The sequence below is a fragment of the Fulmarus glacialis genome, unplaced genomic scaffold (assembly GCF_000690835.1).
Source record: "Fulmarus glacialis isolate BGI_N327 unplaced genomic scaffold, ASM69083v1 scaffold28761, whole genome shotgun sequence".
In the NCBI taxonomy this organism is placed as follows: Eukaryota; Metazoa; Chordata; class Aves; order Procellariiformes; family Procellariidae; genus Fulmarus; species Fulmarus glacialis.
In genome coordinates, this window is record NW_009192619.1 from 27,647 (window position 1) to 37,261 (window position 9,615).

Below are 9,615 nucleotides of genomic sequence, written 5' to 3' on the forward strand. Positions count from 1 at the left end.
GAACATCAGCAAATGTTTAGGACTATTTCACTGAAAATTATGCTGAGCACTTGGGAAGCAGAGAGCTTGGCTTACTTCTCTGAGACCACAGAGCCTGTGGACATGAACAGAAGAAGACATGATTGTAGAGAGAGCCGAGTTTTTGTGCAGGTAACTATACATAAGAGGTGAATAGTCACTAATAGTGACAAATAGTCACTAAATCTGGCTGAAATCCTGAAAGCAGCACTCTAGCCAGGGGTACCCAGCAGTGGATTTTCTAAAGACTTGCGGGTCGTCTTGTTTATCTCTGTACCCAGCTGCTTTAGCATTTAGAAGCTCTTCCTTGCTCCAGTGTTTGCATTTGAAGTTGTCTTACCACCATGTTGGTGTTTGTAGCTTCGTTTTATTGCATAAAGGAGTTATGCTTCCGCTCCTGTGGGGCCCCGGGCATGGTACTGCTTTCTGTTATTGTATCCAGACACTTGCTATGTTTGACAAACAATGTGAACTAGAGGTGGGAGAGGCATTTCACTGGCAGATACATTTTCCTCTAAGGTATCCACCTCTAAAAATACTAATTAGCAATTGCATTTTTAGACTGAGTAACTACAGTAGTTACAGATAATAGACCAACTTGTCTTGCAGTCCAAGCCTTGGAGAACTCTTCTATCCCAGAAAAGAAGTCATCACATTTTATGACATGCAGGTAACTTGGTAATAAGGGATCACTTGATGGGTCACTGGGGCAGGGAGAAGAGTAACCCGATATCGACGTTGCAGAGAGTGCGTATTTTGATCAAGTGTCAGACACAGTGGCAGAACAGACAGGAGATGTGAGAGATAGGGAGACACTGGTTTCAGTGTCTATTCTCTGATAAATTTCTTATTTTTTTACTGTGGGCTTCCTTTGTGCTCACAGGCCAGCTGGGGAAGTACAGTCTGCCTCTGTGTCAGTGTTACTGTTAGTGGAACAATGGCTTCACTTCCCTGGGTAAATAACTTCAAACACAGAAATGTGGTATCATCTCATTTGAGCAATACTGATATGGAGTAAACATTCTTGTGTCAAAACTCTGTTTCTCATTTAACCCTCGGGGATGCAAACACAATCCAAGGTACTGTATCTTGATCTGCTCCTTAGTTCATTCTATTCTAGATTCTGAAAAGCTAAGTGATATTCTGGTCAAACCAGTTGCAAACCACGGCAGGTATTTTTGTATAGTGAAAAAAAAATTACTTGCTTCTGGCTAGAAGCTGTCCTTCATCAGGCTAATCCCACACACAAGCTACTGCGGGAAAAATACCTCTTTCAAAACTTGCACTTAAGAGTACCTGAAATGTAGTTTCTCAAGATTTTTCTGATACTGGCTGCTTCCCTCCAGACATCAGTCTTCAGCTGCTGCCTAGTTCTGGTTTCGGAGTGTGATGCTGATTCAAAACTATCTTGACATCAAAGAGTATTTTTCAGCTTTTTGAATAACTTCTGTTGAAGACTCAAGCTGTTTGAGAATTTGTGTTTTGAAGTGCAACAGTGACAAACTGTAACCATCCCATCTATTTTTAAGAAGTTTTTAATATGCAAATTTGTAGCAAGTCTCAAAAAAAAAAAAAATCCAATACACTTCTGCTGCCAACTTTCCTTCTGTGGTCTGTGAGAGAAATTCTGATGTTTCTCAACCAGCTCTGTAGGGAGATGAACACAGCATCATTAATTCTCAAAGATACGTGTATCAACAAATATTTTGCTGTCTGAATGCAGCAATGCTCCATTTACTTCGGTAGAATTGCATTACTCTCCAGAAAGGATCTTGGCCTACAGTATTTAGGCTCCCTAATCTGGTTAGTAATTGAAGGCTTGGAAGCTAATATATAAACATACATTGTGGCCTGCTACATCAGTCACTGTTCAGCGGTCTCTGCATCATAGTGCTAATGATATGTGATGAATCTAAGAACTAGAATTTACAAATAAATGAATATTTTTTTTTTCTTCTTTAATGGCAGTGAATATACAGTGGTTTTCTCTTAAAACAAATACTGTATGTTGTGGTCTGAGGGTTTTTTTCCAAGGAAGGAAGGAAGTAGCAGCTGATCAAGCACTTGCCAAATCAGTGGCTTGGCTTACATTGATCTGAGTGAAAACTGACTCAAACTTTAACTGAGCAGTTCCTGGACTGGTTCTGGTGTAAGTAGCAACGCTCGTATTCTCGTTCTGTCATTTGTTACTCAAGGAACATTGTCAAGAAGGCGTGACAGGTGATGTAACACAGCTGATTTTAAAGGATATAGTTCAGCAGCTGCTGGCATTTTGTTCCTTTGCAGCATCTTTGGAGTCGTTTTCTCAGTATTTTTCAATCAAAAATACTGATCCTAGGTGCAGTTTGCTGTTGAAGCATGTGGCATGTGTGGGTTTCTTATTTAATGAAACTCTACATGTGCCTTTCGAGTTTGATAAGGATTGCAGTAGGTGTTTGGTCTGAATCCTATAATCCTGCATAATGCACTGGGAGTTGCAAGAGAGTCGTTTCGATATATTTTCTGTTGATATTTACCCTCTTGATCTTGTCCCCAGCCACTGTGCCTGCTGTTAGAGTGTCTGTGTGCCTTGGGGCAGCCACTTTAAGCAGATGGGAGGGACAAACACAATATTCTTGCTTTAGTACAGCTTTAGCTACTGAGATGAAGAATTTTAGCCCTGGCTTTATACCAGGCCAGTCCTGTCCATGCCTTTTGTGTGGTCCTGAAGACAAGTTGTGTCCTACCCACATGACAAAATGTCGTAGCTGACTCTCATGATATGCAAGCACATAGGGTGAATAACCCTGATGTCCATCCAGGTAAGGCATCATTGGGACGTCCCCATAAGTTTTGCCTTGATTCTGTATAGCTCTCCAATTGCATGCTGTACTTACACACTCTGTTTGCAAGGCACAGTCCTACTAGCTTAGCCTAGGAAGCATACGTGACAGATAATGACAGCAGCCCATTAAGACAGAAACACCTGCAACTAGGGTCACTGTACCGTTGTTTGTCACAGAGCGGAGCCAGCTGACAGTCCTACATTGTGTTCCTTAAATTTTTTTTTTTGTTTAGCTTACTGGCTTAAGTCTCAAAAGTTTTGTTCAACTGCAAGAGTAGTACCTGCTCAAACATATAATTAGAGATTACTTTTTATTTAAACTTTAAACCTAATGAAAACATACTTTGACAAACATGGACTACTTTGGTATAGTTGGGACACCTACCCCTAGAATCTGTATTTTTTTTTTTTATGTAGGTGTTGTTAGTGGTGCGACTGTGACATCTCAGCTGCCAGCTTTCGCATCACTGTTCTCAGCAGAGTGACATTCACCCTGGCAAACCCCTGTAGTGCCCGTTGTGCACTGCCGAAGGGCGCGGAGTGATTGTTCTGGCAGGCGCACGTTCAATACGCAGACGTTAAGAGGTGCAGGAGGGCTGCAGTTATTCCTCCACCCAGACAGTTGGCGCAGTGATCTTCTTATGCTACCCAACATCAGCCCCATTTTATTTAATACCTTACCCGTAGCTAAATTATTCTGGCTTTGGAGAAAAGAAGTCAGAAGGGGAGCCAAGAATTTCACATCATGTGAACACTTCAGTATGCTACAGGGCAGTAAATGTTGCACTGACGGTATGTTTAAATACTGAGATATTTTGAGAATTATTGTAAAATCAGTTGTGGGCGCCATTTGTTTTGCTTTGTTGCACAGACTGTACTTACATTTTTTGCATGGTTACATATTTTAGTACTTGTGCCTTTTACTTCTCTCTTGTGAGGATACATTTTATTTTCACATTTTATCTCCTGTTTTGGGCACTTTTTATATACACTTTTTTCATTTGATCTTCATCTCTGGTTTTCATGTAATGTACATGTGTATATATAAAATAGATCAGATTTGTATTCATGTGCCTCCGAGATGTAAAAAATACTCATTTTGTACAGGTTTTTTTAGAAGCACTATGTCATGGTCTAAATTACATAGCAAACGAAATTTAATATAATTAGCAATTCTTTGTCTTCTTTTAGAAATGTTGTGTCAGATGGCTGGTCTCTTTTGTAAGGCAATGTCACACACACACCCCCATATTTATTGTTCTAGTATCATTATGAGACCAATTCTATCCACTTGTTGGTTTCAGTTAATTCAAAATAATAAAAACCTAACTAAACGTTACAGTCCTGACTCAGCGATTATAGTTTTTATTCACACTAAAGCCAATCTGCTTCTTTTTATACGTGAAATAGACATCAGACCAAAATCTCATTTGAACATGTTGCCCATTTCAGGTTAACTTCGGTTTTGGGGTTATTTTTGTGGGAGTGGGCAAGTGATTTACTTTGCCCATTGAAATGGAAAGAGAAATAGCATTACCAATTCATAGACTCTCCTTCTTCGGGAGGGTAAAATGCTTTAGATTACTTCTTCTGTTCCCTCCCTGGCTTCTGTGGCAGCTTTTCCTAAGGACAGACCCTGGATCTGCATGACTGGGGGTCTTCCTCTTGCAGATGTGAGAAATTGGGTGTCTCGCTTTTCACATTTTGGGAACTGCGGAATAAACTCCTTCCCTTGGGGTTTGTAGCACAGCACTCTCCTGCAGCATTTGGGAAGCTAAATAGATGCATTGTGAGACTGGGCCATCTGTAACTGGCAACCAGGGACCTGGTCCTAGAAGTGTCCTTTCCTCCCAACAACCTCTTCTTGAGCTGGTGCTTTCATTTCTTGAGTGTTGACCCCCTCATCTGGTGAGATGCTTGAATTGTTTCCTCTCTTGCACCTTGTGATTTATCAATACTCCACTCGCCACCCCTGGATACAGTGAGATAATAAATTGTGGTAAGTCACAAGAAAGAAATCATCAATATCCCCTAAATCTCCCAAAACACAAGGTTTTGATCTATAGAATAACAGGTTCCATTCTCATGGAGCAGAATTTTTTTAACCAAATTTGGCACCCACTTGACAGATTATAAAGCTGCCTTAGAAGCAAGGAGGCGGTTTTATTTTTTACTTCAAAGGCTGCTTGGTATGAAAATGAGCAAAGTCCATTCCTTCCATTGTTACTGAAAAAACCTGAAAAAAGCAGTCAGGAAAAGTGGCATATGACTATTTTTAATCTCATTCTGTAATTTACAATACAAGTGAAGTGATGTCAGTACTGTTGCAATGTGCCATTACACTATTTTCTCTGTATTTTCTTGAAATACTTTCTGGGGACAATAAAGCTGTCCTTGCTAGTGTGGATCCTTTCAGGTAGCTGTAATGTACAATCAGATATGTAAATAAATTATTTGCTTTCCCTGCATGACTAAAACGTTGTCTGTAGTGGGTGACTGATTCAATGTCCCTCCTTACCCTGCATCCCTGGCACACGCAGTGCGTACCCACCTCTATTTCTGTGCTTCATTTAAAGAAGGATTGCACAGTTCTGCTCTCGCCTGCCCAAATGCCAACTCTATGAGCTTTGGCCGAGTTACATGGATGTCACTAGGGAATGAGTTTGTCTCAGTATGTGCCTTATCTGACACCCACAACTATGTTAAATTTCCAAGAGCTTTGTGGGATACGTAATGCCAAAGCTTCATGGGACCAACCCATTAATCTCTCCACCCACAGCGCTCCCCTTCTCAATTGGTGGGAACTCCAGCTGTGAGCTGTTTGCAGGATTTGGAGCCAGATATTTAATTTGACTTAAATATAATTATTTATTGACCCATGTGGCTAATGAGCATGTCCTCTGACTCCTTTCCTGGGGAGCAGCGAGCTGCCATGCGGAGGGCACAGCCTGAAGCTACGTCCTCGGGGGGGTCTGGTGCTGGCGCACAGCCTGACCTTGCATGGCTAGCACCAACCACCCCAGGGCATGCCCATGGGGCACCGGAGAGAGGAGGTTCACAGGTAAACTAAAGGCAACCGCCTTCCCCCTGCTCACCTGTGCCAGGGAGAGGCCTGAGGGAAAGCTCTGCCATGGGTGGCCGGGTGGCAGCCTGCCCGTTGCCCAGCCCCCGGGAGCAGCTGTGGCTCCCAGGTGTGCCTGGATGAGCCCTCCTAGGAGCGGGACAGCACAGTCTGCCCGTGAGGGGCCAGGGCGGTGGTGGGAAACCTCGGGCAGTGGCTGGGAGTTGGGGCCTATCGCTGGTGCAGCGTGTGGAGGCAGCGGGGACGGAAGGAGACCCTCGGACTCACCAAGTCACCATCTCCAGCAAAACAGACTCTGTGTGAGGCGGGAAGGTGGAGGACACACCGGTGCCTGCGGGGCCCCTTCGACCAACACTCTGAGGTAATTTTTTTTTTATTTTCTCCTGTTCGAGCTGCAAGACCCACTGGCCTCTTCTCTGATCTTTATTTTAACTGCTAGAGTAAAAAAATAACCTAGTAAGTGACTAGCTGTTTAGGTTCAAGGCTACTTTTTGCACGTCCCTGTGGAGTGAGGGGAGGGCACCGCGGGCACAGTCACCTCAGGGGCAGCCGGCCCCGGGGCTGGTGTCTGTGGGCACCATTACCAAAAAGAGAGGGCCATTAGTTTGGGAAAATGCTGCTGATAGAGGAGCAGCCACAGTCAGCCTACAGAGGTGCTGGGTGCTTCTTACTGGGAAAAATGGGGCCTTTCTGTGCTGTGTTGGGGAGACGCCCGGGGTGAAGCATCTCCTCAAGCAGCCCTGTGCAGCTCGCTGCCCCATCCTGCCTGCCCGGCAGCGTGTCAGAGGGAAACCGTCAGAGTTAGCCTGGACACGCCAGCAAAGCCCACGCTGACAGGGCTGCAGGGTGCGGATGGCTCACGGCTGTGCTTCCACGGGGGGCGTTTAGTGGGTTTAAAGTTTGCCTCCTGAAAAGCTACTGCTCCCACCCCCAGCCTGCTTCTTCATCAGGTGTTACTTGCACCCTTGATGTAAAAAAATGTGACCATTTTGCACCCGTGTGGAGGGTGTAAAGCCAGAGAACCGGAACTGTGGTTCTAGAGAGACACGGAGCAGTTTTGTTCCCAAATCTCGGCAGCTCAGGCTAACATGCTGTACTACTGACCTACTTCCAGATCAATTACTCAGTGGTACACAAGAAAGACATACTGGGAAAGTAAATCAGCTGTTACTCTGGGGATAGGAATACATCAACACTATGTATCACAAAGTCTGTAATAGTTTCTAACAAATGATGCTGTTCTTACTGTGTCGGGGAGAGCCGAGACCCTTGGGTCATTTTGCAACCAGGAATTAAACAGCTCAGAACCCCCTGGGAGGTGATTGTTATCTTGCTCTTATCTTTTGGGGGGGAAGGGAGGAGGGAAAGATTAAACGAGACAGTAGCAGAGTAGGAAATAGATTGCAGGAGTTCTGACTCCTGAAAACTTGGACGGTGGCAAGGAGAGCCATTACAAAGAGGAAGTACATCTCATGTGAGTGCCGAGTGAGTACACTGGTCAACTCCCGTAGGCTGGCAGCAGGCTCTGATCTTAGGTTGTCTTGGCAGACACATTTTGTTCAGCATAACAGTCTCAAAGCTGTGACTTTGATGCTTTCCCTTGCTCTGTTTGCTGTTCTTGATGGCCCATGTTACAACGTTTTCCTGGATCTCTGATGGGAGACAGGGGTCTGGGATGTGTCACTCCACTCTAAATGTCTTTTGACCCACGTAATGCAGCAGAGACTCCCCTAGCTTGCATAACTTGAGGTAAGTTTTGTCCTTGGAGCCAGCTGCTTTTTGGATGCAAAAAAGGGGTTAGAGCATATGACTAGTAAATTGAAGATTTTCCCAAATGTATAACCATAACTATTTGGATTAATGGTGATTTTAAAACAACCTTGCAGTGATAATGTGTAAGCATGTCTTCTGGCATAGTGCTTAAACTCATATTCCCTCACACTGAGATCTTTGTGCCTTAGCTTGCTAACAGACAAGGTAGTTAATATTTTGATGCAATAGCATGTAACATAAGGCTTACAACTCACAGTACAGACTGTTTCTCAAAAGAAAGACAGAAGAGCTGGGCTGTGGCACCAAATGAGATAGAACTTAGCTGCTGAAAGGCTGCACTCACTCATACTGTGACGCAAGCAAATTGCAGGTTGTGTTTTATGAAACACTGTCTCTCTTGGCCACTGTGTGGCTTTTCTTAATGTGCTCAGGCTTTTATTTAAAACCTGAATGGTCACTGGGCAGGGTTGCTCTCAGCCCTTCAGTAATCCTCCGGTCTGCCTGAGCACTTGTCCCGCGTGGTAGAGAAATAACCCCCGACCAAGCCTGTCCCTTAGCCTCTGGGATCGAAGCGTGGACTACGGAGCCGAGCTCTGGCTGTGCAAAGCAATGAACTGGGGGGTTGCTCTGAAGAAAAGCAGCAGCAGAGGAGTTTGCTTTCATGCATGGAAATACCGCGTAAGCATGGGTGAAAGGTGCAGCTCTGAAGCCACCCCTCGGCGTCCCCCGAGGTGGGTGCAGCGGGGTTTTCCCCCAGCACAGGACAGGCGGGCTCTTCGCATCGCCACTGCCGGAGGGAGGGAGGGAGGGGAGCGCTGCCAGGGTTGCCATGTGCAGAGGGATGTGGTTAAACACCGGCCACCCCAAACGCAAAGTCCAGGACCGCGGAGGGTGCAGGACGTGGCTGCAAAGCAGCTGCCAATTCTGCAACCCCAATAGCTCCTGCATCCTGCTGTTTTCGGCTAAGTTACTCTGGGTGTCGCTGGGGTGCTGGCTTCCCAAGCGGCTGTAGCACCAAAAAAGTTAGCCTTAGCATCAGAGACCTGCTTGGAAATATTTGGCACAATATTTGTATTAACACCTAAAAATGGGTGTGTTTTCCCTTAGGAAAAGCAACTGTTCCTCTTTTGAATGAACTGTTCAGACCTCACATGTTTTATTTATTTGTGCAAGGAGCACACCGCAAATGCAGCATGCATGCTTGTAATAAAGGTTGTGTAACTCGGCTCTGATTAAAACAGACAGTGGTGCCTGGTTACAAATTCATAGGTATAAAGTAAAAAGAGGGATTATATTATGTCAGATTGGTAGTAGCTTCTAATGGTGCTTGGATTTTTTTATTTTCTTTTTGCTTGGTTTTGGTGCTTTTTAGGAGGAGTACGTAAGCCAGAAAATACCAGATTACTTTCTGCCACCCAGCAATGGTTGAAAACTAGAAATCAGAATGAGGAATTTCAATGCAAAGCTAAATAATGGTTCAAAACCACATCCTTCAAATTCTTGCCTCCTGCACTACAGCTAGTGGTGATAAAAATGAAAGCTGATTCATTTCTTGGGTTTTAACCAAGCATTAGCCATAAGACTAAATATTTGGTAGCTGGAAACCCAAAGGAGGAAATATTAATAATGTAGTATTGTATTTATGATTTATGCTATTATGATTTTACTATGCAAACAGAAGATAATGGGATTGAAGTAAAACGTGAAAATTCAGTTTGAATATCAGGAAACACTTCCTGACACGCAAAAACCATGTTAGATTGCCTGATATTGTCCCACGGGAAGGGGTGGAAATGCTGTTGCTTGGCTCACGGAGAGTGATGGGAGGCAGCGTGTTACGGCAATCGCACGGCAGGAGCTGAGCTGCGGTGGGGGAGCCCCAGCCGGGTCCCCGGGTGCTGGGCCTTGTGTCCCACCG